Source organism: Corvus brachyrhynchos, unplaced genomic scaffold, assembly GCF_000691975.1.
Source record: "Corvus brachyrhynchos isolate BGI_N302 unplaced genomic scaffold, ASM69197v1 scaffold37, whole genome shotgun sequence".
Classification (NCBI taxonomy): Eukaryota; Metazoa; Chordata; class Aves; order Passeriformes; family Corvidae; genus Corvus; species Corvus brachyrhynchos.
In genome coordinates this window covers 721,484-728,350 of record NW_008239289.1, presented here as the reverse complement: position 1 = coordinate 728,350, position 6,867 = coordinate 721,484, and the positions used below count along the sequence as shown (strand labels likewise).

Sequence of the window (6,867 nt, the reverse complement as noted above, 5' to 3'; positions counted from 1 at the left end):
TCATATTGCTAATTTTTTCAGATCTGTCAATAGAATGATAAATGTCATTGATTCAGCACATGGTGGAGGTAAAAGAAATAAACATCTTTGGGTCTTGGAGTTGGCATTGTTGCTTTTAATGTGAAAAGGTCACAATATCACACTTAAAATATACACAACTGGAAAGAAATGCAAATAAATAAACAGTGGCTCCCACTGGGATAAACAGAGAAACTCTTGCCTTACGAAATAATCATCCTCTGTTCCCATAAAGCTCATCATTGACACATATCCACAGATATATATACCGATTCTCATTTGCACCTCCCTTCCTCAGTCGTGCTAATACATGGCCATGGAAAGACTGCTCTAGTGCTCTCTGCCCCTGGCAACAAGAGGCAGGGTGGGAGAGGAGCCACTTGGTAAATGTGACTTGAGTCACAAGGCTGTGGAGCATCTCTCAGCTGAATCATTCGTACTTTTCAAAAAGTATTGGGCAATGCTTTGGGACTCAGTGACCTGCAGGGACATGGTTTGAACTGTTCTGCTTCTGTGTGTGGGAGGGAGGAAGGCACAAGTTTTACAAAGGACAAGTCCATTAAAAAAAACAACAAAGCAAAGCAAAACCACCAGCCTATCATTCTACTGCAAAATATGCTGGAGGATTTCAGGACCTTCATTGCTGAAGGCCCTCAAATTCTTGTCCAGACATAAATATGTGAACAAATTAGGCTCTTCGTGGTTTTGGCTGATCCCAGCCATGTTTAGTCTTAATCTATCTCAGTCATGAGCTACCTTTTAAAAATAACATTTTGTGGTTCCAAAACATCTTTAGCTAATCCTTGCTTAGTTTGGAAAGGAATTATATTTGGAAGGATGCACATGTCCATGTGGCTTTGAGGGATACTCCCTTTACGGTTCTCATCCATCATAAATTTTCTTGAAAAACAATATATAATGCTCCAACATCATGCTACTGAATACTGGGTTCTAAACAATATGCTTTTTTTCCAGGGGAACCTACAGCTTGTAGACAAAAAAAAAAAATAATGCTTGAAAATATGCCAAACTGATACATGAATGTTCTTGGATCTTCTCCATTTTGGAAGTCAGAGGCATCAGTGCTACTTACCACACAAGAAGCTAAGGAAGAAGAAAAGAAAATTTTATAATATTTCAAAGATCACAACCACAAATGTGTCTGGAAAATGCCTGACATTTCACATGGAGATGTAACGCTCTCTGAAGAACAAGAACTTGGCTTTAATTACTGAATGTAAGGAAAACAGTTTCTGAGATTAGTTTCCAATCCATGCGTAATTGAAAGAAAGCCTTTTAAATGGTTCATTTCAGGACATCTTCTGCACTCTTTTCTCAAGTGAAATATTAATTTTCATTTGTCATTCTCCTCTCAAATTAGCGCAGTCTGAGAGACTGCAAGTCTTGAGAAATATGGTATCAAATTCTCTTTTTTTACTTCTTAATCAAACATTTGTTGCTTTGCACTTCACCATTTAAATACTCTGCTGAAATTTTTAATCAATGACACCATTCCAGAACAGTGTATTTTAAAGCACATTTCCTAAAAAAGAACTGTTCTCTTCTGCAGAAAATGTAGACAATGCTTAAGCTTCTCTAAAATTCTTAAAATAGGCTTGCATGGTGTGAAAACTGGGTGTATATTTTTTCTAAAGCTTAAAGTTGAATGTAACACTGTCATCGTAATCTTTTGTGGATAGCCTTCATTTATATTATAGCTAACAGTGTGTATGTACCTCTCAAATAAGTACTTATCAGTGAGGGCACTATGGTCAGTGTACTAAACATAAAAGTTCTTAAACCATTTTGACACTTTTACAATGTTTCAATTTTGTGGTAAAAATTTAATCACAGGAGTTTTGCAACCAGTTTTCGGTTTGTATCTTCAGACTGCATTTGTGCTGGAATTAAATGTTTTGAGAGCACGTCTGCTGGATCATGTGGATATGCGCTAATACAGCCAGCATGCACACATCTGAGCCCACAAGAAACAGCACATAAATTTGTGGGCAAGAAAAATGATGAGTACAGTTGTAGAAGCCAGATCAAAACCACCTACAAAACAGTTTGGAAAAATTCAGACATAACATTCCAAGGGCACAAAACCAAGGCTATGCAGTGCTGTCTGTGCAATTTGAAACAATTCAGTATTAAATTCCAGAGTATATGCAATTGCACAAAACATAAAAACCGTAGGGAAAAAAAGTAAAATAATTTTCAAATTAGGTCTGGTTTGTGAATCAATTTCCAATTCTCTTGTTTCCACTAAGCAACTGGAACTGGAAAGTAATAAAACTGAGGAACTGCTGTTGTAAGGGATTTTGGAGTGTCTCTGTTAGCTTTTGACAACTGGTGCGGGGGGAGAGAGGGAAGAATGATATCAGCAATTTCCAAAGTAATTTGCCATTTCTTGTATTATTCAAGCCATGTTAGTGGAATCATCCCCAAGAATAGTGTTACATGTTGTGTATGCCAGATGCTTTGGGTCGGTTCCTCAGAGAAATGTGATTTATGCAGCCAGCCCTTGCATATGATGCTACAAGGACTTGCTGTCTCTACGCACAGCACCCGGTACAGAGTCACATCAACAGCACTGCAAACAGCTGCAGCAAGGAGTACAACCCTAACACGTATGGGTAGCTAAAGAATGCTTCAGTAAACATGTACAATGATCTATTGATTTAATTACATATCCATAAACTTCCCTATTTCTGTGCGTATGTAGATTTTTTTCCTTTTTTAAAAAGTAGTTTTCTTTAATGAACTAAAATGAGCCTTTGGGGCTTCTGTGTGAGCCAGACTTGCACCCAGATGCTGGTGCTGCTGTTGTGTCCATCCGAAATAAATGTTTCTTTAAACGGCCTGCAGTAAAAGTCCAAAATCAGGGGTCCTGCCTGTTTTGGCTTCTTCTTTATCCTAATGAATGGGATTTCCCAGGTGTCAGGCTGCTATCCACACACATGATGACAGCTGAGTTTTGTCCAAAGTCTGCATATATATTTGGTGTTTTCAATTTTTACAATGTATGGGAAGTTATTGTGCAGCCATCTGATAAGTCAGATTTAAGAGAGGATTTTCATCCTCAAAACATACATTCCTTGGCTGTAAAGGACATTTCCGCAATGAGTCAGAAAGACACAGAGACCTTTTGTTTACCAAAGGCTGGCAAATCATTTCATCTCAACCAACAGCCTCCTTAGTGACAACATCCTGACTACTTCTAGCAACCAAATGGTTTTTCACAGCAGGGTTCAGGCAGTAATTTTCTCCAAGGAACCTGCTTGTAGTTTGCCGTGTTAGACACCATTCTTCTCTGAGTTTAAAGTGACACATACAGGAAAGGACACAGAAAATATTTGCAGCTGGAACACAGCTGCAGTAAGATAAGATGCCGTATTTTAATTATGTTCAATTTAATCAGTTGCTGAAAGGCCAGGTGGAAGCACATGGGTAGCATGAGTGAATTGCATCCAGGGAGAACAGGTGGGAGGGAAGACTAAAGCCTGATGCATTATGTCCTTAGAATTGCACTCAAAAATCTTGGTTTTCCTACTTTTAACACTTAGAGCAAACCCTGTTGAAATGTGACTCAAACCTTCAGCACCATAGGGCAAAAAGGTTTGCATGTAGAGGAAGAGACAGGAGGAGAACATCAGGCTGTGTGGAACCACAAGAATCTTGGATATCTGTAAGTACTGTCTGTCTCCATTTTACATGTTGGTGGGCAAGTTCCTGTCCCTGGTGCAAGCCCCTGCCCTGAAATCTGGTTATGCTAGGTTTTATGGGTTTTACAGCTCAACCCATGCTGTGGCACATGTCCTGTAATGGAATGAGTTTCTCAAGGGGGATGAATTTTGCTCTGAGCAATTAGCAGGGCTATCAGTTGCCTTCCTGAAGATTGCCTTGCTTTGAGGTTCATTTCAGATCACTGCCCTCCCTCCAGTGTGCTCTTATATGTCAAGCAACTGTTACTGCCAAGGTCTTGATTTTTTGTTGTCTTTACATTGGAATAGTCCTGGAGGGAAGAAAAAGGCTGATCTGAAAAATGCAAACAGCAAAAATCAGTAAAAATTAAGAAAATTTCTACAGAATTTTAAAAAAAATATTGTTATCAAAGCACAAAATCATGGAGTAGTGCAGGTTAGGTACCAGACAATGTTCCTTCCTATATGCACACAATGCGTGTGATTCTACTTTTCTGCCAGCTTAGTCTGAAATTTGAAAGTAGGCAGCCAAGCTGACATTTTCAGTTGAACCTGTTGAGTTGAATTAAGTGAGTTGAACCACTAAGGTCACTGCATGACTCATCCTGCTACTGTTTTCACCAAACACCAGGAAACTAGAGCTGCTTAAGTGTCCACATTGTCTACCATAGGGTCATGGAAATTCATTGGCACACCTTGAATGGATTGTTCCAAAGGTCTCCACACAACCTTCTCTTCTCCAGGCTGAAGAGCCCCAACTTGAGAGAGAGGTCAGTCATGGAGAGACAGTCTCATGCTGACATCTGAGCTCAAGCACCCGTAATCCAGCACCAGCCCTGCTCTCCAGCCACCCAAACTCCTCCAAGCATACAAGCAAGGACCAGCACTGGCTCTGAGAAGTACAGCTGCAAAGAAAGAAGCAATTGTCTTGAGGATGAGCAGAAGCTGGAGGAGGAGGCATAGCAACCTCGAGAAAGTAACCAAGAGCACAGATATGGCAGCAACAAGGCTAGCAGGGCATGGTAGAGAGGCAGAGCCTAGGGCACAGCAGGGACTTTGGAGGTGCTTGGCCATGAAATGAGAAGAGCAGCAGAGCTTTCTGTGTCCTGACCTACGCATGTGCAGTCCATCTGGGTGGCAGTTTTTTGGTGACAACAGGGCAAATCACAGTGCTGGTGGAGAGGTGGCTGGTCTAGGTCAGAAAGAACAGACAGAAACAGCTCAGTGTGACATTGCTCTTCACCATTCTTATTACCTGAACTATTATCCATGATCTCTGTGTATCTTTACACAGTGAAATGGGCTAGCTCAGGGAGGGGGTTGCAAGTGATAGGAATTTGTGAGGATTGGCAGGTGGCAGGGTTTAAAATATTTTTAATTTATATAATATCAGGAATCACAAGGTAGAGCTACACCCTTCTTTCCTACATGAAATTGGCTTGTTACTTTTAAGTTATTAAGACCAAACTCAGTCTCCATACACCCACACATATCTGTGCTTAGCCAGCCAACACTCAGCTACTTATGGAGCACACCGAAGTGCACAGATACTATGCAATCCACTGTGTACTTATGTACTATATTGTATGCCCTATAGACGTATGAAGTCATAATAAAACCACATTTGTGCAGGGTGTACACAGTGTGTATGTAACTGAACATCAAACAGTACTGCTGAGAGGAAAGAACCTTTGGGGATTAAACCTGTTTATACCAGGATATAAATGTTTTCTTTCCCAGGTTAGAGTCTATCCACAGATTCCCACTGAGAATTTGCTCATGATTTTATATTCTGACTGTAAAATTGTCATTCTTTTAATGTGCTCTTGGAAAATAAAAGAAGTCAAAATGATACTGTGGAAAAGAATCTAGGTTTGGAAAATACTTTAGAGCTCAAAACAGTTCCAGCTCTCCCACTGAGGCATGTCTTTCCTACTTATTCGTGAAACCTTTCTCCTACTTAGAGCAGTTTTAAATGAAAACAAAACTGTTACATTAGGAAGTTATGCACCCTATGGTTGTGGATAATAATTTCTTTTTCTTTTGGATGTCTGGTTACAAAATAGCTCCATTAAGGAAGGTGTCCCTCCTGAAGCAAAGACCATAGAGCATACTCTATGTTCTTGAAGTAGTATGTGTTTATTTATTTAATTATTTATGTCATTATTAGGTGAATGTAACCATGCTGAGATTAGCTTTTAAGAAAAATATTTGAGGGCTGCCTCAGAGAGGACCTATTATATCCCCATGTTACCATACCACATTCCTGATCAGATCTTTTAGAGCAACCCAGGACATCAGCCTTGGAGAGGAAGCAGATGCTTTTTATCCATGGGTAGAATATCATGTGGCTCTTACATTACGCATCAGGGCATAAGAAATATATTTTTATTGGTAGACAGATTAGTTCAATGGGAATTTCAGGTACCTAGCAATCACTTATCTGTTTGCAAATTTTCTGCACCCTGAGATGAAATGACCACCAAAGTCCTTCTGGCTGTGCTCTGTATGTCTGTGTGTTGCTCTGAATTTACGAAGCAGGCTGGAGAAATGGAAGCCCTGTGCTTGTGGTGATACCCCAGACACAAAAGTGTTGGTGTCCAGTAGCACCTCATCCACTTTAAGACCCGTGCAACTTTCCCAGTTCCACAGATAGCAACATCCGATCAACACAGCAATACAGACTTCGTACGTAAAGCCCAGCGATTGTGTTCCCCAGAGATCATGTTCTCCACCTCCAAAAGTTAATGCCACCTGATTCTCAATATTTAGTGACACAAAACGGTGAACATATATATGGCAGTACTAAATACAAGGGCTTTTCTTTTCATAATGCCTGCTTCCCTGTCTGGTCTCTCTCATGTTCTCCACCCAGCCTAGCCTAAATTCAAGATGGGTGTATGTAGACAGAGTCAATCCATTTTCTTGTGCAGCATCTAGCAAGTAATTTTTTTGTAGTGTTATTACAGAACAAATATTCATGCTAGTAATCAGTAATGCCTCCTGCCTCCCGAAGGAAATATTTAGTGAATAAAAGACGGTGGGCACACATAGTGCCTTCTCCCATCTTGGTATTTGCAGAAGCTCTGCAGGACTAAAACCACAGAAATTTTGGGGCTTGCAATTTAATCTTTTGTATCTTTCC

At 40.1% G+C, this 6,867-nt stretch overlaps 1 long non-coding RNA gene across 1 annotated transcript; it reads left to right on the top strand.

Annotated features, from left to right (window-relative positions):
• Window positions 1-303: 303 nt before the first annotated feature.
• Window positions 304-5,880, top strand: LOC108448201. Its single transcript, XR_001864007.1, has 3 exons — window positions 304-1,255; window positions 3,585-3,706; window positions 4,394-5,880. It is a non-coding gene; the product is annotated as an uncharacterized LOC108448201 (long non-coding RNA).
• The last annotated feature ends 987 nt before the right edge of the window (window positions 5,881-6,867 follow it).